General features: G+C 41.6%; 1 long non-coding RNA gene across 1 annotated transcript; it reads right to left on the reverse strand.

Annotated features, from left to right (window-relative positions):
• Nucleotides 1-637: 637 nt before the first annotated feature.
• Nucleotides 638-27,331, reverse strand: LOC116659789. The gene is made up of 3 exons (XR_004315138.1): nt 26,224-27,331; nt 14,542-14,701; nt 638-752 (listed from the first exon to the last, which is right to left on the reverse strand). It is a non-coding gene; the product is annotated as an uncharacterized LOC116659789 (long non-coding RNA).
• Between the last annotated feature and the right edge of the window lie 437 nt (nt 27,332-27,768).

Below are 27,768 nucleotides of genomic sequence, written 5' to 3' on the forward strand. Positions count from 1 at the left end.
AAGGCGTCGTTCAAGACACTGTTGAAAAATAAGGACAAGAGGAGCAAAATGTACCATGAGATAAAGATTTCTCATCAGAAGACTCTGAACAAACATGCCCTCAGTCTAAACAGATTAATAAGGTCATTGCTGTTATTGAAGGAGGCCTCAAGCAGAAATGTAGAAGGCAGGAGAGACTGGACAAGACCCCGGGAAGAGGTTAAAGAGGAGCAGGCATTGCCAAGAGTGATGTGGGATAAAAGAAAGGGAAGCAGAAAAGAAGTGAAGGAAAGAAAGAACGTGATAAAGATAGGAAGGGAAGAAGGATACAGAAATTTTGATAAGAGTCCTGAGATTTGAGGGGAGACTTTTAAATATTATGCCTTTTTTGTTATTTGGTGGGGGGTAATTAAGTTTGTTTATTTAATTTTGGATGGAGGTACTGAGGATTGAACCTAGGACTTCGTGCATGCGAAGCATGGGCTCTACCACTGAGCTATACCCTCCTCTTCTCCAAGGGGAGACTTTACAGTATATTATTCAATTTCTGGATAATATGAATTATTATGTGTAAATTTTTTAAAGCAGAAAAAAAGAACAAGATAGAAATATAGCGGGAGGACAGGAAGGAAAAGGAACAGGCTTACCTCAGCCATTAACGCAGTCAGCAGTGTTCAGCACTGAGTGTCATTGCACGTCAGGCGCTGGTCTAGTACTGAGTGCTCAGCAATAAGGAAAGCAGACAGAAGTTTCCGCCCTCGTGAACTTTCATTCTAAAGAGGGGAAATGGACAACAGACAAACAGAAGCATATATTATATCAGAAGGTAACAGATGGAGAAAAAGAAAACACAGGAAGGGAGATAGAGCATGCGCAGGGAAAGAGGCGCTTCTGCCTTAGACAAGGAGTCAGGGAAGACGTCATAGCTAAGGGGACACCGGGCAGGGTCCTAGGAATGAGGGAAGGAGGCTTGCAAATGTCCTAGGCAGAAAGAAGGGGGAGCGTTAGAAGCCCTGAGGCAGAAATATCTTGGCTTTTTAGAAACTGGAAGCCGGAATAGCCACTTGCAGGAAGACACAGGTGAGCAGGAGGAAGCGCAGACCAAGAGGGAAAGAGGGCACGCGTGTACGTGGCTTGGAGTATCATTTTAAGGACTTTATCTTTTTCTCTGAGAAAGAGGAGAAAATGTTGAAGAGTTTTGAACAGAGAAGTGATGCTAAGACCTGACTTCTATTTTAGTTTAAACCACCACTCTGGGTGCTGTGCTAAGTTAGCTACTACTTAGAGCGAATGCCAAAAGAGCTAAACACTCCTTTCATTCAGATAATCACGAACGGGGGGGAGGGTGTGGCTCAAGCGGTAGGGCGCATGCTTAACATGCATGAGGTCCTGGGTTCGATCCCCAGTGCCTCCTCTAAAAATAAATAAATAAAATAAATTACCTTCCTTCCAGGGGGAAAAAAAAAAAGAACTTCTAGTAAAAAAAAAAAAAAACCAAAACAGGAGTTAGAGAATCGGCCCCTCCAAATACAGTCACCTCTACTCCCTCCTCACCCCTGCCTTGTCAATGTAAAGAGGAGTCTGGGATACAAGGCGGGCAGATCTTGAAATCATTGTACAAGCTACAGGAAGGGGTAGTTTTAAGAAGGGGTTTTCATTCTCTGATTTGTTACCTGCCTAACTGCGGATCTCTGGAATCGCCTCTCTAGTACAAAAAAAGAAGAGCAGAGGACTGGAAAGAGGTGGCACCGTGGGGACCAGCCTGAAGGACAGACACATGAGACCACTTTCCTTCAAACTCAATTTTGAAATCGAGGTGTGGAAGTTGAAGCCCAAGAATGCCTTCACTCTCGGGAGCTAACAATAGAAGATAAAAGAGACTGGGGAGGTGTGGTGGTGCTGGGGTCGCCCCAGGAGCTTCTAAGGTGTGAAGGTATGTGTGAGAGGCGGTGGACAGAAGGAAGAGAAGATTTCAGAGGCATTTTTTTGACACCAGCTGTAGGTCTGCCAGGGCATGGTACCAAGTCTTTTTACAAAAGTGACAATGAGCTAGAACAAAAGTTTTGAAAACACGAAGAAAAGACTTCAACTGCATCTAATAAAAAGACATTTGTGACATAATGGCCTTTGCAGCAACATAGATGGACCTAGAGATGCTCACGCTAAGTGAAGTAAGTCAGACAGAGAAAGATGAATATCATCTGATATCACTTATACGTGGAATCTAAAAAAAATGAAACCAATGAACTTATTTACAAAACAGGTCTAGACTCACAGACATCGAAAATAAACTGATGATTACCAGAGGGGATGGGGGAGAGATTATTTAGGAGTTTGGCATTTGCAGATACAAACTACTGTATATAAAATAGATAAACAACAGGTCCTAGAATTTAGCACAGGGAACTACATTCAATATCTTGTAATAACCTATCATGGAAAGGAATCTGAAAAAATTACACGCATATGAATATATATATGTTTACATATAACTGAATCACTTTGCTGTACACCTGAAACTAACAGAACATTGTAAATCAACTACGCTTCATTTTTTTTTTTAAAAAGAAGAAATTTGTGTTTTCTGTCTCCAGCTATGGCACGAACTCTCAGAACCAGAGAAAAGCACTTTTCATCTCTATACCAACATGCAGGCTGTTTGCATAATGCTGTGATTACAACGATTTTGCATTGTGCATAGATAAACTTTAAAAAAAAAAAACAGTACATGTAATATGTAAATAGAGTCCCAAGAATGAGGAGGTAAAAAAACGGCTGAAATTTGGAAATCTGCGATTTAATTCAATGCACTGACTTGACACACCACGAAAGGGACGGAAGGAATGTGACTTTCATGAGGTCACACGGCCAGGTAGTAGTAACTTAGCAGTGTAGAGCACAGAGCTCCATTCTCTCGTTTTATTCGAGGGTCTTACAAAGCTGATCAGAGAAGCAGACAGCACACTAATCGTGTGGCATGCGGCTGTGGGCATATTTATGCTCACAGCAGCTTGTACCATCTCCAAAAATAAATGGTCGCACACAGAGAACACACAGAGCCATGAACCAAAGCTCTGGTGCACTTACACTATGGTGTTATGATGATAATTTATAATGCTATTGCAATTATAGTAGAATTATGGCACGCCCAGCACCTAACAGAGCTGTGTGCATACTCTCGAGAAAGACAAATGTGCTGGCAGGTCTAGCTGCAGAAATGAGATGAAATGGCTCCCGTCCCCAATCCTGCCATTGATTTTTGTAGCCCTGCCATTAACAGGATACTTCACATACCATCCCTCCATCATTTCTCGGAGGTAAAGACACAGTTGCAGAGTGTAAATAATTAGACCCTCAAAATCCAAGGTGACAAATCTTACATGCCTCCAAATGCCACAAATCAGGACACATAAATCAGAGCCTCTTTCCAGGATGTGCACATGAGGAAAAGACGTGTTTACCGAATGATACTGCTTTTCATTTCTCTCTCTTTCTCTTTCCTCCTTTTGCCTCCTTATATGTATACCCTTGACTTTGGATGTGAATCAGTTTTACAGGGTGACTACATAAATCGGGACATTTTTGTAAAGGAGGGAATGAGGGGGTCTTACAAGAGGACAGTGAGGCCAAATAGGGACAGTCCCTGGCAAACAAGGACATGTGTTCATCCTAGTTTGAGGTCATAATGCCTTATAACAGTAAGGTTGGTCTATGCTTTTTGGTGTCTCATAAAATGTTTTAATGTGGGCTGCTAAATATTGCCAAAAAGATAATGCAGTAAAGGGCAATAAACAATACTTACCGTGGCTGCCTTTTATTGAGTGCCTACTTTGTGGTCCTAAACGTTTAGAGTAATGATTAAGAACATTAATTAGATTGATTATAACATGCTGGTAGATTGATCAACCACTCTGTGCCTTTGATACGTAGAAAGCACTGGTGCCAACTAGCACTCGAAGAGGTGAGCCTTCACAACTGTACACAGAGCTCTTTATAGACACGTAATACTGTCTGATCCTTTCAGGGGCCTGATGAAGCAGGTGTCATTCACCTCATTTTTCAGATGAGAACACTGACAGTCAGCAAAGGTAAGCTGCTTTCCTGAGGTCACGAAACTATTAGAATTTGGAAAGTTTGTATTCAAACTCAAGGCTGCCTTCACTCTTAACTATTTCACCGTCTCACATTGTAAGTCCTAAATTAGTGTTAGCGGAACGGAAGTTGAAACGCTTGGTTTAACCTTGGATTACATACTTATTCATTTACTCACTTACCCATTCAACCCTCCTTAGGCATTTTATGTTTGTGTTTATTTATTTGTGTGCTATTTACTTATACAAACTCATCGCATCCCAGAAAGATTTACAGTTTACAAAAACACGTGCATTTAAGAAACATACATATGCTAAGAAATCAGGAAGAAAGGAATTAAGAGTAGAGAAAAACTAAGATGAAGCCAAGGATGAAGTTAGTATTCAAAACGTGAACGAGCTTTTATTGAGCTGACATCATGTAGGAACTGGAAATTCAGAAGTAAAATGACAAGGTCTCTTCTCTTCAAAAACTCAAATTCTAATGGAGGGAACGGAATAAGTGTACAAACCATTACAGGCACGAGGGAAAATTGGGGAAAACGTACAAGACCCAGTGGGGGCACATCAGGGGGACACGCACCCCATCCTATCTGCATAACACTCATGCAACCTGACAGTTCCTTAGTTTATTTGCTTGCCGTCTGTCTTCCTGCTCTCTTGTTTACGCTTTATCTCCCCTGCCTGCCGCAGTAGAAGGTGCTTCATGAATGCGTGAACCAGTGAGGATAAAAACAATCTTCTGTTGTGCACAGCTTGTGAGTTGTGAACTGCAGAACGACCTCCACTCTAGCTGCCTCCCCTAGACCTTGGAGGAGAACAGCCCAGGTAATCACATGATACGAACACTGAAACTAGGCAAAGATTCAAAACTAGTTCATGGAGAATGGGTCTGGGAGTACATATCGACCCGCAAGCAAAAAAAAAAAAAAAAAAAAAAAAAAGAGAACGCTATTACTAAGGGAAGAGTGGTACTTCTAGAAAAGCTAGCATGTCAACGATGAGTGATTTGTCCAACTTGACATGCCCAGTAAGAGGCCAGTGAGGTGTTTAAATCCAACACTTTCTGGCTCCAGGTCTGTCTCCTTTCTACTACACCTCCTTGGAGAAATGAAATTGGGCAGGGGATCTGAGAAAATACCTAGATAAAGAGAAAAAGGGGGGGCTAAGGGGTTTAGGGTACAAAGGAAGGACAAAGGAAGGTGGAAAGTCAGAATAGAACGCTTATCGATTCACTTAAAAAAAAAAAAAGACAGATTTCAGCAGCAGAGAAAAATTGCCATGCATTAATCAATGCATTATTAAAATACACTGAGACAGACCGATGGCCTCAGCCTTTTGAAAATTTACTAGTTTAGCTTCTTTTTAAAATTTTCTTCACATTTCCTTATGGAGAAATCTCGCTGCATGCTTTGGAAATTGGTTTGAGAATCAGGAAAGAACTCTTGGCCAAATTCCAGAAATTCTGTAGTCTAAAACTAGCCTTTTCAGTCATAACAGAAAGCTGAGGCAGTAACTTCCTTTCCTTTGGGCTTCGGGTTTTGTTTGTGACAAGTGAGGAATTTGGAATCAGTTATCCCCAAGGACCTTTCTAGAGCTGCCTGTATTTCCAGGGCTCTGGACAATAAATAATGGAAGACCTGGTTCAGACAAGTGGTTCTTTGTCAGTGTGTATAAGATGGTAATGTCACTGTTTTAATTATTACTGCTCATTGTTACCCCATGACCTATAGATCTCATTTCAGGCAACATTCTTACACCAAGGCACATCTCATAGCATCTTAGAATGCCAGAGCAATAAAAGATGTTAGGGATTGTCTAGTCCAAAGATGGAAAACGGCCATTAATTTTTAACTACCCAGAGTTTTTGTTTACGTTTTCATTTATTTACCAGCCATTTACCAAACCCACAGATTTTTTTTTCACATCACCATACAGATTTCTGGCATCTGTTACAAAAAGTAGCCTATCTTCCAAGTAAATTACACCAAGTAAGCTTCAGATGGAGCTGAGAGCAGGGTGCCTCTTTTACAAAGTACACACACACTGCAGCTTCTCATCTTCCCACCCTACATCCTTCCTGGACTCCCCATCTCCCGACATCAGGTAGCTTCGAGGGTCAGGTTCATTGCACGCACTTGAGCTGGCAACTTGGCCTCCGTCCCCTCTCCCCGCCGATTCACGTTTGACCTCCCATATTACAGATGAAGAAGCTGAGGCCCCCAGTCCGCTCCTCCTTTCACTTTGTTCTTCCTTATTTACTACCTTGCTTCTTGTTAGTCTTCTGGGCCCAAATCTATCTTCTCAACCACATAAGAGGGACCATATCTTGTATTTGTAATTTAATTTAATTTAATTTAATATTTTCAATTCATTTAATTTTACATTATTTTATTCTTAATCAACCACAGAGTTTATTATAGAGTGGTTTGAAAGAAAATATTGACAGACTTTCTGACCCTCCTTATGTCTTAGCCTGTCTTCTAGGAAAAGGCTTTTAATCTCTCTTGAAAACAGACTACTAGATCCAGGTAAAAATAGTATTATTACAACTGATTTTTTTAGATTATTGCAATGGTAATTACTAGAGAGCTTACATATTCAAGACCCCAACTGATCTGCAAAGACTTGTAAGGGAGGGCTGGCAAATGATAATTCTGCCTCAAAACAAACTCATATAATGGAGTCCTCCAACTCCAAGGCTGTACGTAAACTTTTTGCATTGTCTCCCAACTTATCCGAGCAGGAAATAATTGGGAGAGACACAAAAGAGATGAGCCAAAAATAAGACGCAGAGTTGGGCTCTGAACATCAGCTACATAATTGATAATTGATGGAGAGTAGGAGGTCTGAGAATCCTGGAGGAGTGGTTGGAGGATCATGGTGGTAGGCGTGTTGGAAGCTCAGGCCAGCAACCACTTACCAAACAGCATGAACATGTTTCCATATTTGAGCAACCAGTAAGGCTGCAGCATAGCGTCCAGGCCTGGCTATAAAGGACAACTATCTTAAGTAAATATTAGGCTCATTGTGTTCGGTAAGACTACCCAAAGAAAATGGCTCAAAATCCCTTTTGTGTTTTTCTGTTTGTTTGGTTTTTCTTTCCTTTTCTTTTATTTTCTCATTCTTTCTTTCTCTCTTTCTCTGTTTTCTTTCTTTCTTTTCTTTCTTTCTTTTCTTTCTTTCTTTCTTTCTTTCTTTCTTTCTTTCTTTCTTTCTTTCTTTCTTCTTTCTTTCTTTCTTTCTTTCTTTCTTTCTTTCTTTCTTTCTTTCTTTCTTTCTTTCTTTCTTTCTTTCTTTCTTTCTTTCTTTCTTTCTTTCTTTCTTTCTTTCTCTCTTTCATGCAAGGCATCATTTGGGTTGGCAGGACATGGGCTTCCCACAGGAATCAATACAGAAACCTAAAGGAGCAAATGGATGAGTTTCAAGTCCTGCAAAGGATCCTGGGTAGGAAGGTCACATAATCTGGTTTGCCCTGCATGGTCCTTTCAGTCTCAAGCACATCACAGTTTGCATGCTAAGTGTTGTAGTTGTACTAACTCTGAGTATTGTTTGGCCAGCAGGACAACGTGTGAAAGTAACCAAGAATAAGAGGTGAGGAAAGATTGTGGATGCTTGGCTGACAGGATTGTGACTTGGCATGATTAGATGGGTGTGAACAAGATAGATGAGAGTAGAAATGTCCCAAAGAGAGAGCGTCTAGGATGAAAGCTGTTAGACTCATTGTTTTGTGAAATTTTCAAACAAGACGGTTTCGGCAGAAGTTGAAAGCCAGTGACAGACATTGCCAACAACAACAACGGTAGCTACCATTTAACCAGTGCCCACGGAGTTCCTGGAACTTTGCTAAGGGGCTAGATTATAATCGAATTTCATCCTTACAACAGCTGTCTGAGGTAAACAAAGTAGCCCCAAGTGAAAAATGAAAAACCCTGGGGCTCAGAGAGTCTTAATGACCGAACAAGGACCAAAGTGGTAAAATCATGGGCTTTGCAATCAGCCTGCCTGGATGTGAATCGTGAACCTGCCACACGCTTGCTGTAAACGTCCTTTTTAAGGAGAGATTTTCTAAAACTAAGATGAGGGCACCAAAAGCCTTTGGAGCTAGGAGTAAGAAGGAAAGCAGTGTCCATTTACTCCCAAGCCAATAAAACTTTCCAAGAATCAACGAATATTGAGTTCCAAAGATGTGCGCAGGAGGTGGAAGACCCTACAGAGAATACCAAGGAAAGGATAATACATGGTTTTCCACCCAGGAAAACATGATCTTTGGTTGGAGGGGAGGAACTGATGTCACAGGCACCCTGGCAGAGGAAGAAGCACACCTGTCTTGGATTGGATGCTCTGAGATCGATTCCTGGCTTTGCTCGTTACCAGTCACATGGCAGGGGCAGGTTGCTTAGCATGCAAGGAAGGCTGATTTCCAAGAGTGCTTATAGTCTGTCCATGGACGCAGCATCTCTCAGCCTTGGTCTCTCATCTCCCTCCTTTTGTGCGCTATCCCTCTCACTCTCTTTTTTAATTGAGAGACTTCATTTTCTTCTTCCCGTTAGCTGTTTTATAGGCCATTGCTCTGTAGGGATGGAGGCTGTTTCTGCTATTCTGTTTCCTTTTCATTCAACCATGTAATACTTTTTCCATCTCTGGCTAGCTCACTCTGGAAGGGGGGCAGCAAATTGCATATCTCTGGGTACTTGGTGGAAGTCACTTGTCTAGATTTAAATCTCTAATTACGTTTTAAATACTTAGTATTAACCAGGTCCATAAATATGTCTCAGATAATGACGATCCTTTCTGTATGAGCAATGACATCCAATAAGCTATGGAATTTATGGATTGCCCGAAATACTCTACAGTGTTAAAGACAGAAGCAATTGGTTGGATGTGCATATCTGAGCCTGTATCATATACATATGTGTGTTTTAACAGAGTCCTCCTGAGAGGAAATATTTCATTGTCTTCTTAGAAAGAGTTACACCAGATGATGCCAAGTATCACTTCTCATAGTTTTTGTCTTCATAATTGAATAAAAGAATGAGATTTGTTGATTACCGGTATTAAAATTCACCCGCATTATGAAAAACTATATGGAACCAAACTGGATAACCTAGAGGAGATGGACAAGTTTCTGGAAACATACTGTCCACCAAAACTGAATCAAGAAGAATCTGAACACTTCAACAATCCGATCACTAGAAAGGAAATAGAAATAGCAATTAAAAACCTCCCTACAAATAAAAGTCCAGGACCGGACGGCTTCACCGGGGAATTCTACCAAACATACAAAGAAGAACTCATACCAGTCCTTCTCAAACTCTTCCAGACGATTGAAAAGGAGGGAATACTCCCAAACTCATTCTATGAAGCCACCATCACCCTGATACCAAAACCAGGCAAAGACACTACAAAAAAAGAGAATTATAGGCCAATATCACTGATGAACATAGACGCCAAAATCCTCACCAAAATTTTAGCAAATAGAATCCAACAACACATAAAAAAGATTATACATCATGACCAAGTGGGGTTCATCCCAGGGACACAAGGCTGGTTCAACATACGCAAATCAATCAGTATAATACAGCACATCAACAAGAGAAAGGACAAAAACCACATGATCATCTCAATCGATGCAGAAAAAGCATTTGATAAAATTCAACACCCATTTATGATAAAAACTCTCGCCAAAGTGGGTATAGAGGGAACATATCTCAACATAATAAAAGCTATATATGACAAACCTACAGCCAGCATAGTACTCAACGGTGAAAAACCCAAAAGCTTCCCACTAGACAAGACAAGGATGCCCACTATCACCACTCCTATTCAGCATAGTCCTGGAAGTCCTAGCCACAGCAGTCAGGCAAGAGAAAGAAATAAAAGGGATCCAAATTGGAAAAGAAGAGGTAAAAGTGTCATTATATGCTGATGACATGTTACTATATATAGAAAACCCTAAAAGGTACACACAGAAGCTACTAGAGCTGATTGAAGAATTCAGCAAGGTAGCAGGTTACAAAATTAACGTTCAAAAATCAGTTGCATTTCTTTACACTAACGATAAATCAACAGAAGAAGAAAGTAAAGAAACAATCCCCTTTAAAATAGCACCCAAAGTAATAAAATATCTGGGAATAAATGTAACCAAGGAGGTGAAAGAATTATACACAGAAAACTATAAACCATTGATGAAGGAAATTAAAGAAGACTTTAAAAAATGGAAAGATATTCCATGCTCTTGGATTGGAAGAATCAATATTGTTAAAATGGTCACACTGCCCAAGGCAATCTACAGATTTAATGCAATCCCTATCCAATTACCCAGGACATATTTCACAGAACTAGAAAAAATCATAATAAAATTCATATGGAACCATCAAAGACCTAGAATTGCCAAAGCATTACTGAAGAGAAAGAAAGAGGCTGGAGGAATAACTCTCCCAGACTTCAGACAATACTATAGAGCTACAGTCATCAAGACAGCATGGTATTGGTACCAAAACAGACATATAGACCAATGGAACAGAATAGAGAGCCCAGAAATGAACCCACAAACTTTTGGTCAACTCATCTTTGACAAAGGAGGCAAGAATATACATTGGAATAAAGACAGTCTCTTCAGCAAATGGTGTTGGGAAAACTGGACAGCAGCATGTAAAACAATGAAGCTAGAACACTCCCTTACACCATATACAAAAATCAACTCAAAATGGATTAAAGACTTAAACATAAGACAAGATACAATAAACCTCCTAGAGGAAAACATAGGTAAAACATTATCTGACATACATTTAAAAAATTTTCTCCTAGAAGAAATAAAAGCAAGAATAAACAAATGGGACCTAATGAAACTTACAAGCTTCTGCACAGCAAAGGAAACCAGAAATAAAACAAGAAGAAAACCTAAGGAATGGGAGAAAATTTTTGCAAGTGAAACCGACAAAGGCTTGATCTCCAGAATATATAAGCAGCTCATACGACTCAATAAGAAAAAAATAAACAACCCAATCCAAAAATGGGCAGAAGACCTAAACAAGCAATTCTCCAAGGAAGACATACAAATGATCAAAAAGCACATGAAAAAATGCTCAATATCACTAATTACCAGAGAAATGCAAATCAAAACTACAATGAGGTATCACCTCACACCAGTCAGAATGGCCGTCATTCAAAAATCCACAAATGACAAATGCTGGAGAGGCTGTGGAGAAAGGGGAACCCTCCTACACTGCTGGTGGGAATGCAGTTTGGTGCAGCCACTATGGAAAACAGTGTGGAGATTCCTCAAAAGACTAGGAATAGACTTACCATATGACCCAGGAATCCCACTCCTGGGCTTGTATCCAGAAGGAAATCTACTTCAGGATGACACCTGCACCCCAATGTTCATAGCAGCACTATTTACAATAGCCAAAACATGGAAACAGCCTAAATGTCCATCAACAGGTGACTGGATAAAGAAGTAGTGGTATATTTATACAATGGAATACTACTCAGCCATAAAAACCGACAACATAATGCCATTTGCAGCAACATGGATGCTCCTGGAGAATGTCATTCTAAGTGAAGTAAGCCAGAAAGAGAAAGAAAAATACCATATGAGATGGCTCATATCTGGAATCTAAAAAACAAAACAAACAAACAAAACAAAAACAAAGCGTAAATAAAGGACAGAAATAGACTCACAGACAGAGAATACAGACTTGTGGTTACCAGGGGGGTGGAGGGTGGGAAGGGATAGACTGGGATTTCAAAATTGTAGAATAGACCACACTGTATAGCACAGGGAAATATACACAAAATGTTATGATAACTCACAGAGAAAAAAATGTGACAATGAGTGTGTATATGTCCATGAATAACTGAAAAATTGTGCTGAACACTGGAATTTGACACAACATTGTAAAATGATTATAAATCAATAAAAAATGTTAAAAAAAAATTCACCCGCATCTTCACTAAGATGATAAACCAAGGGTCTACTTGTCAAAATCTGCACATTTCTTCTCTGCCAAAGTCCCTTTCACTCTTATGCTTGAGATATCTATGTGAGTAAATGTCAAAAATGTTGGAAAAAAAGGGAAGGAAAAGGTTGTGTTAAAGGAGGAATAGTATCTGTTCAAAAAGGGGGTAAAAGAAGAAGACTGAATATGCCACCCTCCTTGAACTCTATGCAAATCACTGTCCAGAGCTATGTGTTTTTATTAATAATGATTACAAACTTTACTGAACACTCATCTCCTGCCATGGACTGAACTAAATGCTTAGAAAGCATTGTTTCATTTTATTCTCAGTTACACATGGAAGTTAAGCAATTTGCTCAAAACCATGCATCTAATAATTGAAGAGCTTTGTCAGTGACCAGTTGGGTAATTCTGCTTAATTCTGTAGTTCTCTGTTGGAGACTCCATGTGTTCCCAGAAACAAACCACATTCTAAGAGATAAAGGAACAACTTGGTGTAGGCGTCTTAATACCTTTAACTTATTTTTATAGTGGCTTAGATCTTGATAAAGGATGAGGGTGGATATTAATTACTGGACACTCAAATCTCGACAATCTAAACCCCTTGCCATGGTCCGCAATGACCTGCTTAATATGACCCTGGGCACATCTCAAGTCATAGCCTCTTCCTGTGGTAGATTTTTTAAATACTGGGCAGTGCCCTCCATCAAGAGGTAAAGTCATTTTCTTGATCTCTTGACTCTCTGCTGGTCTGTGACCAGTAGAATTTGATGGAAGTGACACTGCATACCTTCTGGAGCAGGGCCTTAAGGTGCATGGCAGCTTTTGCCTTCACTCCATCAAACACTGCTTCCACATCAAGGAGCCCAAACTAGACTGTTAAAGACATGGGCCATCTAAGAACCAGAAGCAGCTGCCACAGTGAGGACATCTTTGGCCATCCAGCTCCCATCCAGCCCCCAGAATGACTATAGGGGCAAGATACGTTTTAAGCCACTAAGTTTTAGGGTGGTCTGTTAGGCAGCAACAGAAAACTGGGCTACTGTCCCTCTTCAGGCTCTGGGCTCCAGCCTCTCTGGTCTTCTCTCAGCTCATGGAACATGCCATTGTCTTTCCCACCTCAGGGACTTTGCATATGTAAGCCATGGAAAATTCTCCCCCTCCGCCTTGTCAAATGGTTGACTCCTTGTCATCATTTTGGCCAGAGCTTAAAAGTCACCACCAGAGAAAATCCTTTACTGATCATCTTTATACAGTAGATTATTTTAGTCTCCATATCTGTCCCGTTTTTTTTTTTTCTTTCATTGCATGTATAACAACCTGCAATTCATTTGTTATTGCCAGTTTTCCTCCTACCCAACTGTAAGTTCCGTGAGAGTAGGTAGAGACCATGTTGTCTTCTTCTCCACTGCAGCCTAGGAGAATGCCTGGCAAAGGTCTCCTCCGTGTTTCCTTGGATCCCTTTACCATCTCTGTGCACGCCTCTGCCCAGAGTGCCCTCGCTCTTTTTGGAGGGCTGCCCCCATGGCTGATGAAGGCCAGTTGGATTTACCTGCACTGAAGCACGGAGAACTGAAGACTGGGAATTTGGAGAGCCCAGGCCAATGGCCGCAGAGTGGGGTGGTGGGATCAATACGCCAGCTCCCTTATCCCCTGATCGGGACAGCTGGGAAGTGTGATCTACAGTGTCTGCAAGACTCACCTATAAGAGTGGGCAAAGTTCCCCTCCACGGGACCTTCCTAACCTGTTTTCTCATTGTGTCCAAGGTGAGTGTATACCCTTGACTGCTTCCATACTTTCCCTGTCTCATTTCCCCAGTCCCCTGGAGGTTTTAATAAAAACACTTCCTAAAATAATTCACTTTCTTACAAATCCTAGTGCCAGAATCTGCTTCTGGGGAAGTCACCCTAAGACAGTGTGTTGGTTAAATCAATTCATTAAAGCAGTTCTGGATCTCCACCCATTTGCTTTTCACATTGACATGGTAAACCAACCTCATAATTGGAATCTAGACATACTTTGCAGCATCACTGGCCTTTGCAGCCACGTCTGTGCAATTATTTCAATGTTTTATTGCAATTTGCCCTAATGTTTTGTAAAGATGAGTGGGAAAGGGAAAAACGGAAATGCTGAGGACTAGCAGTTAAACAACTGAGACAAAGATGGAAACCACTGGGTGTGCTGAAAGCAGGGGATCTTTGGTTATATTGGAAACCCTGGTGGACTGAAGCTGAGCATCTGGACGTTCAATTGTGAAGAGCAAGGAGCAAATTAAAGAACATACAGGAAATTCTGGAGATAGATCATCCGGGGCTGTATTGAAAAATCAGGCTTATTGAAAGACAAGGAGAAATCTTTAAGAAGCATGGAAATTATGAAAATTGGCACCAAAAACCCTTCCAGGGTGCCACAGACTGAGAAGTTCATGGAAGCAGAGAGCAGCTGTCAGGAATGAGCTTGCCTTGGGCTCCCCCCGCCAAGAAGAGAAATAGTCTCATTCTCTCACCTGACAAATGTTTCAGGAAATCCTGTAAAATCCCGTGAAAGTCACCCTCACTGTCTCGTGCTGAATTCCCTCATCAGTCTTGCAAAATCATCACCAGCCAGCCATTCTTTCGCATTTTAGAATAAATATCTTCGTCGTACCAAATGTCATGTGAAGTAAGCTGAAACAGATTTGATTTTTGAGGCAAGCAATTGCATAAGACATGAGTTCTACTATTTGCATTTCAAACCAATCATTTAAAAAAAAACAACGTTTGCAAAATTAAAAACTTTGGTGAACTTTTGGCTTCACGGAGCAAAACTCCTCTGTATCGTGTGAAGTTGGGGTTTTCCCAGTTCTGTTCATTCAGCTTTTACATGTACTTTTTTTAAATTAATGGATTATATATAACAGAAGACTGTCACTAGGTTTGTACCGTCCTGGAAGCTGATCCTCAGTTCACGCAGCTGTCATAATGCTTCCTATGTAGGGCTGTCATGAGGATGAAGTTAGAGAAACTAAATGCATTCAGTTCTCTTCCCCATGTTTCCCATCACAAAACAGTTGGTTTAAATGATTTGCAAACAACTGGACTGTCTTGGCTTGAAGACCAAGTCTGAACTCTTAACGTGACCTACCAGGCCCCATGGGATCTGACCTACATGTGTTTCTCCTGTATCATTAGACTCCTGCCCCTTTCCCTACCCATCACCCTGCTTCTAATGGAGCACGTGGAGCTCCTTGTGCCCAGGAAGTACCATGCTCCTCTCCTCTGCAGGCCCTCCCCCTCCAGAAGGCCCTCCCCTGGCCTTGGGTCAGATGAGATACCTTTCTGGACTCTTGGAGCCCCCACTTTCTCCAGCCTAGGAGAAGTGTCCATCCTGTGTGGTCTCCCAGAACCAGGGCCTCCCTCTAACATAACTTGTCACTTAGTTTTAAAAATATCTTTAATGTCAGTTTCCTTTATTAGATTATAACCTTCTCAAATACGGGTATTATGTTTCCCTTATGTTTACCAGTTACTGTTTTAAGCATTTTCCATATATAACTCATTTTACTATTATAACAACTCTATCAGATAAGCATTCACATGAGCCCTGTTTCAGAGGGGGGAGAAGGAAAAGAAAAAGAGAAATTAAGTGATTCTCCCATGACCAAACATCTAGCAAGCAGTAACGTCGCCTCTGTCACCTCCAGGCTAGAACCCTGTCTCCCACCCCAGGTCCAGGATGTGAGACCAAGAAGTACTCAGTAAAAACTGAATAAACAGACAATTCTGTCCTAGGAAAGAAACCAATACCTGAGCAGGGATATAGATCATTTTAGACCAAAACCCACACTATCATAATTTGTTTAAAAGAAAGCAAAGAACTAGCAAATACAACCTAGAATTTGGAAGAGCCTCTCACCTCCAGTGTCATGAACTGATCCTGGAATAATGGCGCATGGGCTGCCTTGGGGGCCAGGAGACCTGAATTCTAGTGTCTAGAGGCTGACCTGCCCCTTGACAGACCTCAGCCGCCCCCTCCGTTAAATGAGAGCAATGGATGAAGTGGATGCAGAAGCTTTCCCAAGATGAGATGTTTATGTTTTGTGATTCCAACTACTGCAGGGCCTTGTGCTCACTGCCCCTCTGCCTGCCAACGGTCGCCTCTTCACCATCATTTTTGTCTCAAGGTGCAGTCCTGGCTTTGTGACTTCCATGCAATGAGATCTTGGAGATTACTTCTCTACACATTACTTTTACATATCTGTCTCCACCATTGGAAAGAGAACTGACCAATCACTGCTTAATTGTCTCGTGCCTACAGTCTTACACCTAGTAGTCACGGCTGTGGGAGGGAAAGGGAATTGGTTTGCAGATTTCTACCAAGCCATGTACATTATTATTTAAAACAATCCTAGTAGTACTCTACTGCACAAAAGAATGAAATAAAGCCATCTGCAGCAACATGAAGGGTCCTAGAGATGATCATACTAAGTGAAGTGAGTCAGAGAAAGACAAATATCATATGATGTCACTTATATGTGGAGTCTGAAAAAATGAGACAAATAAACTTATTTACAAAACAGAAACAGATTCACACATAGAAAGCAAACTTATGGTTACCAAAGGGGAAAGGGGGGAGGGATAAATTAGAAGTTGGGGATAAGCAGATACAAACGACTACGTACAGAATAGCTAAACAATAAGGTCCTGACGTACAGCACAGGGAACTACATTCAATATCTTTTAATAACCTATAATGAAAAAGAATATGAAAAAGAATGTATATGCATAACTGAATCACTATGCTTTACGCCTGAAATTAACACAACATTGTAAATCAACTATATTTCAATTTAAAAAAACCCTAGTTAATAGACAGTGTGATAGAAGGTCTCAGAGGTAGTACTGTCAGCTCTATTTCCAAACTTTTGGCCAGTGATTGATTGAAACAGCTAACAAAGAGAACGTGAATGCTTGCCGTCACCATCTTGTGTTCAAGTTTGATTTGAATTAACACATGGGACAAGTGCAATGTTTATACAAACTCTGGTTGAAAAATATTGGCAGGATAAAGAGGTCAAGTCCACTTAGCAGAGACAACACTTAAATATCAAAAGGCTCAGTTCCAGTTCACCCAAGTTCAAACGTAGGGAAACACTGGAAGTAAGATTTAATTTCCCTTTAATTTTCTTGCTAGATATTTGACATGGTACGAAGCCCATTCCAATTTGCATATGCATAGACCCACACTTAAATTTCCTGTCTCCTGATTTAAATTGTATGAACTAATCTTCACTAAGTCAATTCATTTAGGTGTCCCTTCAGCTACTCAAGAAAATGAAAAAGGAGAAGAAGAGGAGAAACAAGAGGATGAGAAAGAGAATGAGAAGGGGAAGAAAGAAAAAAAATTAACCTCAGAATTAAAGCTTACAGTTTCAATGAGAGCCAATGTATCTTTTGCTACTCAAGATGAATAAAGCCAGATTCCCTTAGAGAAGTTGAACTTTACGCATCCCCTGACACACACAAATATATATATAAATATAAAACATTTACCTTTCAAGGTATGGCGTGTGTGGCAGTAAATTAAGATATGTAGAGTATTTCTAGATAAAGGCTACAAAGAATTACCAAGATAGTATAATGATCCAGTACTCCCTCTGTTTTCAACTCTGCATGTGTGCATGTGTGTGTGTGTGTGTATAGGTTGATGGATAAGTGGAATATTAAATCTGGTGAATCAGGTAAAGACTCACCATCTCTTAATTTTCAGAGACTTCTAGAACCATAGAATGTGTCATCTGGAGGTCAAAGCCATTTATTTTAATATCAAGGAACTGAAGCCCAGAGTCTTCCGTCTTCAGAGGGGCAGAGACTGATGGGTCTTCAGCAATGGTTTCTGCTTGCCTTGGTATGGTAGAGTTGTTTCTGGAAAGGTGCAGCACATTTCTCATCGCCTCTGCATCCAAATGAGTCCACGTGATCACATCATTGGACTGGGTGGGAAAGCCAGAAGTGTCACTGCCTGGCTTTGCAGACACCATGACCATCTCAGGTTGAGAAGCAGCCAAGTTTTTTCCAGTCTCCCTCCCATCTCCTGACTAGACACAGTTTCTTGAGGCCCTGGAGGATGATGATTCCACAAGATGGAAAAGAGACCTGCATCACCAAATCATCAAATGGAAAACATCCACCCTTAACCAGGAATACCCCTACTGAACAGTCCTGTGAGCAAAGGAATTACTTTTTGCTAAATCGCTGAAAAGCTGGGGATTTTGCTTGTTCCTGGGGCTTAGCGTTACCCTAAGTAGTCATTAGTACCAGATCCAAAACTAGAAATCAGATTTCCTGACTGCCCATCCAGTAGTCATGCCAATATTCATGTATGTTTATAGCATCCATGCACCTTGTGATTCTGGGTGCAGCCCCGATTCCACTCCTGGCTCTGTCTTTCTCCTCTTTGTCCCAGGAACCTAGCATGATGCCAGACTCACAATAGGTACTTGATTCATATTCACTGAATGAAAAGTCAGCATTTACTTCAACTGTAAAATGGGAATCGAACCTTTTAAATATTTGAAATCAAGACACTGGGTCATATGTTTTTGTATGGATTCTTAATACTCTGAAGTCTAAAAAACCTCTGACCCAATAAATCCTCCATATTCTTCTGCTTTGGTATGTTTTCAGTCAAGCCTTAGTTCTGATTTTGTAAAATTCCATTCTTGTAATATTTTTCCTGATATCTATCTAAACTTAATATGGTACAAACTATCTGGTCCCAGCTTGAGGTGGGGAGAACATAATTCTCTTCAGTTTGCCAAGGCAAATCAGAGCAGCGAACATTTGTTAAGGAATTGGTAAGAAAATCGCTCTGCTAAGCAAGTCACATGCAGTGGCTCATTTTTTTCCGTACCCCTATTATCCCTCTTTCATAAGTAAGAAAACATACTTGGCAAGGGTAAGCAGCTTTTCCAACGTCACATACTGAGTACACAGCAGAATTGGGATAAGAACAGAGGTTTGTTTGATTTAAGAGTCTAGATTTCCAATCTCCAGGCTCTACCACCCAGCTGCAAGCAACAGAGATAGACTCTGGGTAATTTAAGCCCCAAAAGACACTTACTAGAAGGATTAACTTGTGAGAAAAAAAAAAAAAAGAACTAAAAAAGAACAGGCCGGATCAAAGCACCTCCTTGAATCCAAGAAGTAACACTAGCAAACAGCCTCTTCTTCAGGGTGGGCTCTGGTATCAGGATGTTCCACCTCTGTTTTCAGTGATGGTGTTACTCTGCTCAGGAGTCAGACTCTGTGGCAAGACTCCTACTGGCCTCATTCACGTCACCTGCCTACTCTTTGGCCAGGGGAGAGTGGGTCACCATACGTGATGGTCCCACCAAAACTATAGTCAGTGAGATGAGGTAGTTCCCAGGGAGAAATGACAGTTCTATTACTAGAAGTAGGGGGAGTGGACACTGGAAAGGCTAAGCAAGAGGTGTCCTTGCTAGCAGAATGCAAAAGAAATATATGGTCTGTCCCCAATCTACCAAAAGCTACAGCAGCAACACAATGGCAGAACGTGTATTTCTATCCTTTCGCTGCACTCAGCAAAGCCAAGTTCAAATCCTTCTCTTGGTCAGTAGGATTGGTTCTTACTTGAATTTCAGCCCGAGTCTTGTTCTCCCACGTATCAGCTATGTCTTTGGGAATCTGCTACACCTCTTAAAGTCTCCGTTTCTCTGCAAGTAAAAAGGTCTAGTGACAAGCCCGTGCACCCAGCTTATGGGGTTGCTGGGAGAATTCAACTCAATTGTGAATGAAGAGCTTTTGGCACAGCACCTAGCATGTGAAAAGAATTCAAAAGTTATTAGCTAATATTACTACTATCTCCAAACCACTAGGAAACCATTCGAGCCCCTCTTCTGGGCACAGGATACCTATGGGCAGAACTAACGGCTTTTAAATGCTAGCTCATGATCAAGCATTCCTTCTTCTGCAACAAAATGAGAAAAATACGTTCGGTGAAGTTAATTTTTCATTAAGTTAAATATATTTACTTTTTGGGGGGTGTTAAAATGTCCTTTATGAATTCATGGTGACAGGATATGGCTGTTGCTTGTGTGTTTTAATATGTTCATATATTTTCTTTTTTTATTGACTTACAGTTGATTTACAATGTTGTGTAAATTTCTGGTGTACAGCATAGTGATTAATATATATATTCTTTTTCATATTCTTTTTCATTATAGGCTATTACAAGGCACTGAATATAGTTCCCTGTGCTCTACAGTGGGACCTTGCTATTTATCTATTTTATATATAGTAGTCAGTATCTACAAACCCTGAACATCTACTTTATCCCTCCTCACCCCATTTCCCCCCTGGTAACCACAGGTTTGTCTTCTATGTCTGTGAGTCTGTTTCTGTTTTGTAACAGTGCCTAGGATAGAAGCAGCCCTGGGAAAAGGAAGATATGGGGCTGGGGTTGTGGGTCCAGGCCCAGGGGCGCCCGGAGAAACACTTCCTTACTCCTTATCTTCACTTTCCACATCTGAAAAAAGAAAAGATAGCACAGAACAACACCGAACTCTAAGACTCTTGGCACCATTTGTATGCATTTGTCCTTGGGTGTTGATACAGAAAAATACAACCTTCTTATGATTTTCATATTCATCCCTTAGAAGTTTCTAACAGCTAACATTATTGGAGAGCGATTATTGTATCAGTAATTTGTAAAGTGGGGAATAAAGGAAGGAAGAAGAGAACAGGGTGAGAAGGAAGAAACGAGCAAGAGAAAAGGAGAGCAAGAGAAAGAAGGATGGATGGAGATCCGGCTCTACCCAACTGGTCCTATGAGGTCAATTTGCCTGCTCTGACCTGGCAATCTACTTTAGAAAAATAGATACATGATAGATAGATAGATAGATAGATAGATAGATAGATAGATAGATAGATAGATAATGAATAGATGGATGGATGAATAGATGATAGTGTTGAGTGAAAAAAAATGCACAACCTGAAAGCTGAGAATTATGTTTTATTCAGCAGACTTGCTGAGGACTTAAGCCCAGGAGGCAGCCTCTCAAATAACTCTGAGGGACTGCTCCAAAGAAGGAAGTGGGGAGCCAGGACATGTAACAGTTTTTGCAAAAACAAAACAAAATGGGTAGTCAGAACATCAAAAGATTACTGTTAATTAAAGAAAACCAGATAATCTCAAGTTTAAAAATTTAGTGCTTTTCCAACTAAGGAAAGATGCAGAAGTCTGGGCTCATTGAAATCATTCCTTTGATATGCACCTTATCTATCTAGGGCCCATATCTTGCTTTTCTCAGTCCTGAATCCCCTCAGGGTGCACAGCTGGGGGCAGCTGCAGTGGCTGTTGACTTAATGCAGGAAGCAACCATTGTTTACTGATATGGCAGGCGACATTCATCGTCCATGATAGAGATGATAGATAGATAGATAGATAGATAGATAGATAGATAGATAGATAGATTATTTTTAAGGCTTTAGGGACAAAGATGATCTTGCCAGCATTACTTTAAAGAACAAAGAGCAAGCAATGCAGAAAACCAACACACCATGCTGAAGTAGGTTAAACTGTAGCAAAACTCCTCTGCAGAATTGTGGAGAGCAGTTTAAATGATATCTTAGGATTATGCAACATAATTTTTAAAAAGATGATTATAATGTTACATTTTAAAAAGTATACTGTAATATTGGTCAAAGAATCATATTTCTTTCTAGTTTTTTTCTCACATTTTCCAAATATCCTCTTGTCCTCTAACAAATTTTATGACAATACATATCATATCTGTCCATCTGTGTATGTATGTGTATATATATGTATGTGTCTATACACACACACACACACATGCAAGTATTTTTTTCCCATTAGGACCATATTTAGACCATTGAGTTCGGAGGTCACTCAGGTGAAGAGTTCTGGTTCCTCTTAGCTGTGCTCAGTGCCTTCTCTTCCTTTCTCTTTCCAACACTACCTGGGAGCTGGGGGCGCCAACAGCCTTGCCATGGAAGGGAGGGGAGGAGGGTAGTTCTTCCTTCCTTGCCTGGAAACTGCAGCCTCATCCACCATCCAGGACAGACCCATTCACATTCCTGAGAGAGAGGGAAGCCCTGCAGAGCGAGCAACTAATGGCCAGCTAATCAACCGTCCTAAGATTACCCCTGAAACTACAGACAAAGTGATCCTGCTAGCTTGATGCCGTCGACTGCCTGGAATTCCCCTCAACCAAGAGCATCTGGTTTGCTTGGCTGCCCCCACCTTGTTAGAAAGTGACTCATTTGCATTTTCTCCCTCACTCTGTGATGCACAGGCCCAGTGGCTGTGGGTTTTCTTTAGATTTAAGATTTAACACGAATGAGGGGAGAGGCTGGGAAGCTGTTAAGGATTAAAAATTTGGCCTAACGTTCTAATGGTATGACTAACTTTTAATTAACATCGGGAAAAAAAAAAAAAAAGGAAAGAAAAAACTGTACCATCAATCTGTCCGAATGTCAGGTGCTATTTGGTTGTTAACGCTTACTTTTTATTGCATTGAAAACTCCCAAGATGTATTTTGACATTGTTTACCCTCCTTTATAATTAGAGTTAGCAAGACCGGCATCTTTTAACACCAGAATGTTCTTAAAATACCTGTCATCGTTTTGAAGGCTTCCCCACCTTGTGAAACCTATTATTAGTAACTTTTACTGTATTATGCTGCTAAGTTTATTTTAGATTAAAAAAAAAAAAAACTCCTTTGGCTTTTTGGCCAGAGTCAGTGAAAATGGACTATAATAATGATCGAGGCTATAAAAGCACATCTATTTCTTTTATGATGCCAATTTAGTGTGAAAAAGGCTCTGTCGTATAGGGGAAGGCCTTGACACTTACAAGTAACCAGCTGTAAAGGGTTCAATGGTGCCCCCTCACCCCAGCAAAAAATATGTTCCCAGAAAAATGTTAATTCACATATCTGTGAATGTGACCTTATCTGGAAAAAGGGATCTTTGCAGCTGTAACTAAGAATATCCAGATGAGATCCTCATGGGCCATCTAGATGGGCCTTACATCCACTGACAGGTGTCCTTAGAAGAGACACAGAGAGGAGTCACAGAAAGAAAAGAAGACACAAGCAGAGACTGGAGTTCTGCGGCCAAAGCAAACCCTGGAGTCAGCAGAGGCTGGAAGACCCTCCAGAGCAAAAGCAGCCCACCTGGCACCTCGATTTGGGGCTTCTGACCTCCAGAACTCTGAGAGAATAAATTCATATGGTTTTAAGTCACCCAGTTTGTGGTAATTTATCACAGCAACCCTGGGGAACTAATACAACATCTGTGTGATCTTGGGTGTGTTACTTCACCAAACTGAGCCACTTCGTCCTTATCTGTTAGTTGAGGACAGGGACACCCACCTGTAGGATTTTAATGGCGACTAAACCTAATATAACCTAAAAATCCTAGTACTCAGTGGGTGCTCAATAAACAGGAGTTGTAATTATCACACGGTTGTTACTAGTACTCTGAATTTCCCCCAAATGGAAGGGAAGTAATAATCAGAGGCCCAGGAAGGCCTGGGGACTTTTTATTGTCTTTCCCCAAGATACGCTATGAAAGACTGGCCTGTTTTTCATGCAAGGTTTAAACTATTGAAAGTTTACATTCAGGGATTTTTTTTTTCCCAATGGCCTCACCCTATACCTCAGCCTACACTGAGATACATGATAAATGCTAACCTTGAGTAAATATTAAACTAAAGAAATGGGCGAGGAAATTAGGCTGGTGTTACAGTCTATTAACCTCCTTTATAGGAACAAAACAATGGTCTTTCCCTAAAAGAAACCCTTAAACCCTTAAACCCTTAAACACTTAAACCACCGGCTGGAAAATCTCATGAGAACGGAGTCTAGTCGGATGAGCCAGCCATGTTTCTCCTCTCCATACACTCTGTGGCCTCCCCATTGCAGAGAGAAATCTGATCTCTCTCTTCCTCTTGCTCTAGTGTCCTCTCCAGGCATTCATTCACATTTTTGTTGCCACCTTTATCCTCCCTCAGTTATTATCATCCATTTTCACGTCTCTCCCTTTCACCACCACCATCCTGGTCCCGGCTTCGCAGACGCTTCCCTGGATGGCAGCTGTTGTCCGCTCCCTGACTTTATTCTTCCCACCCGTGCTCCTCTGTAGACTGTTTGCAGGCAGCAGCCCGACTGAGTAAACCTTTCAATACACAAATGACTCCATGCCAACTCAGAGCCCTCCGATGGCTTCTCTTCTCACTTGGGACAAAACCCAAGCCTCTTGCCCTGAACTCCGCACACCTAATCTGACCTGGCTCCACTCCCCACCTCCCTTCCTAGGCCCTGTCTCACCAGCCTCCTTTCTGATGCTCATTGCCAAAAGAAAAAAACAAAAACAATATTTTTTTAAGTATATTCACAGATATGTGCAGCCACTATTACAGGCAAGTTAAGAATATTTTAATCACGACCAATTCACTTTAAAAAATGCTCATCTACCTGTTCCCTGTGGGCATCTTGCTGACTAACTGCTACAAAGTCTGGACTTTTGGAGACACTGCTTGACACCCAGTATCCGAGGTACAGAATGAGGCAGGTGTGGCTGGCCTTCTCCCCACACATTTGGCCTGTGGTTGCACAGACAGGAAGAGTTAGAACTGGCTAGGTCCTACTGAGCAGCGTGATAGGGCCTGGTGGTTTGTGGAGAAGCCTGACGTCAGGAAAGGAGACAAAAGCAAAGTCTTTTGTTTGAGGTCTCTGATGCACAGGTCATGGTGAAAAAGTCTTGGGAAGCATCAAAGGTTAGGACCCAAGGGTGAGAGCGGAGGTTAGCAACTGCAGGAAGATGCTTGTAGTAACAGGAAGCAGAGGACTCAGGGGGAACAGCCCCTCTGCTCAGGCCCACCATGCCTAGCCAGCCTCCTGGAGTCAAGGGTCCATCCAGGTCCTCTGACTGCACTTTCCCACTCCCTTCATCCTGCAGCAAGGTGGTGACGATGCCATATTCCTTAGGAGGTCAAGACCCAAGCCCTAGCTGTCTCCTTCATCATCCCTCGGGTCACCCTCTGAAGGTCCAGCGAGATCTGTTTACAAGGACTCTGACAGCTCCGTTCAGACGACCAAAACCTTTACAGGACAAAAATAGCACAGTCAACCTTCAGATGCGGAAATACTGATAGAACTGGCACAGTGTCTACGTTGGCATCGTTGCCTGCTGAGAGATCAAGCCCTCTGCGTTGTAGGAGGCAGCGTGGTAAGCATCACATAAATACAGACTTGGCATGTGAAGCTTTCATTTCTGTTCTGACACCAGACAGTCTGTTGCCATGGAAATTATTCTGTCACCTTGCAAAGGCAACCTTCCTTCTAGAAGTGCAGAACCACCAAGCATGTCTGCATTTGAGAACTGAACTTGGCCAAGGGTTGTCATTCTGCCCCGTGTAGAATGTACCACTCGCGTCTCTGACTTGGAGCTTTCTGACCTCATAATCAAGGATTTTGTCACATTAAGGTAGATATAAAACAAAAAAGAGTAGTTTCTCTTTACTGACTAAAGCACCTCCATCAGTCTTATCTCCCCTTAGCTATCAAAAAGATGCATGATTCCTCATTGACTTCAAAGAACTCAACACCAATTAAGGGTCTGACTAGCCTGCTTCCGAGTCTGGGGGAAGGATGAAACAAAATGTTCCAAGATCTGAAACATCTTGGGATGTTCCAGAGTTATTTGGCTACTGAGAGGACATCTGGTTGTCTCCTAAAAATATCCCTTCGATTCACATCAAGCAAGACCGCTGGCTCCCAGGCAGTCAAGGTGTCATAAAGCTTACAAAGATGATCTCAGCCCACCACTCACATCGCTGTGTTTACAAACAAAGTAACAAACTTTGTAAACTGTGTTTCCAGGAACAAACCTCTAGCCAGCCTGGGAAAAGTCAAACCGACGTCATCTGACTCCAGGTCTCTTGCTCACAGAACGTCACGCATCCTCAGAAAACCACGGTGCCTGGCAGAATAGGATCGATGCACAGAGGGTTACAGTCAGGTGGCTTTGGGACATCGATGAGGGGAAAAACTCATGTCTCAGGAGAAATGAGAACTACTGCATGGAGGAAGCAGTATTTCATGAGTTAAGAGGTTTGAAAGCAGGAATTAGGTGTGAGAATTTTAGTCAAAGGAAATACTTACAGGTTTCCCAAGGCTGGCTTCCCCAGGATGGAGTGAAGACGAAGTTTGTCCTAAAGGCTTTCCACAATTTGCACCTCTTGGGGAGTGATGGAAATGTTAGCTATCTTGATTGTGGTGGTGGTTCCATGTATCAAAATTCTTCAAATCCTACATCTGAAATATGTGTAGTTTACTGTACAGGACTCATACTACAATAAAGGTGTTTTTTAAAAAAAGGCTTTCCACATTCTTTATTTCCATGCTTCACATTCCTCTTTTGAGGATTAAATGAGTTAATCCAATGAAGCACTTACCCAATATGAAATAAATGTTAAAATGTTACCTATAGGATGGATCTTTGGTTCTAATAAAAATATTGATGATCACTAAATGTCTTCCCATACTTGTCAATATTTTGACCTGGATTGCATGTAGTTGCTGCTTTAGTTGTTGGCTGGAGAATGGGCTTCGTTTGTAAGGTCGAGACAGTGAGCTGGCTCATATAAACTTGCATCGTCTATACAGAGAGTAAGGCTTCTACCACTCCCACCATAAACTCAGATGCAAGGGCAAAAGCTTCTAGGCTGTCACAAAGCCCATGGACATTATTACCTTTAATTCATGTCAACAAACTATAGTGAGAGCTTCAGCGTCAACATCAGCGCCTCAGTACAGAACAGCTCATATTTACAGAATGCTTAGCACCCGATGTGTCTCCAGGATGAGAATTCTCTTCTGGTTCAGCAAGGGGGAGGGCAGGGCTTTGTGCCTAATGACTGAGACACAACTATCACCCTGATTTGATTTTGCCTATCGCTTCCCTTTTGGAACACAATGACAATAGAAGAGCAATGACGATTAAGACCACACACGCACACACGCACACGCACACGCACATGCACAGTTACTGTTAGCCAAGTGCACATGAAAACAATCTCAGCTGCAGGCTGAAGAGCCACGAGCAACACAGATGTCAGTGCTTGGTGCGGCCACTCGCCCCCCCCCCCCCGACACCAGGGCACCTCTATCCTCAGAGGCTGTAGAGAATGTCTTCTCAACAGCTTCAGTCTGGAGAGAGGTCACACTTCAGAGGGTGTTGCTTGTTCTACAATTTGCAGAGCTCTCCAGAAGCTTGCTAGAAAGATTTAGAAGGTTAATCCCCTTGGGACATAAAACAAGGTCTTTGTGATCTGGTTTGCGCTGGGATGCAGCAGACCAGAAGCATCTCTGCGGTAGGACTTCAGAAGAAAGTCTTGATAACATCACCTCGTAATAGCTGGCAGTGAAGGAGAAGGAATGCCAGCTAGATAACTCCTCTGCCCTGGGGTCTGGGCGGCAAGAAGCACTCCCGCCTCAGGGTTACGGGGTCACTGTGATGGAAGATGTGGCCTTCGCAATGGAGACGCTGACTCTTTGCAAACCACCTAATTCATGTTCAGAAACAGCAGAGTATAATGGTTAAGCCCTCAGGCTCTGAGACCAGATCGCCTGGGTTCAAATGTTGGATCCGTACCTTAATTACTGTGTGGCTTTGGGCAAATAACTCACCCTCTCTGTGCTTCATTT

This window comes from Camelus ferus, chromosome 25 (genome assembly GCF_009834535.1).
Source record: "Camelus ferus isolate YT-003-E chromosome 25, BCGSAC_Cfer_1.0, whole genome shotgun sequence".
In the NCBI taxonomy this organism is placed as follows: Eukaryota; Metazoa; Chordata; class Mammalia; order Artiodactyla; family Camelidae; genus Camelus; species Camelus ferus.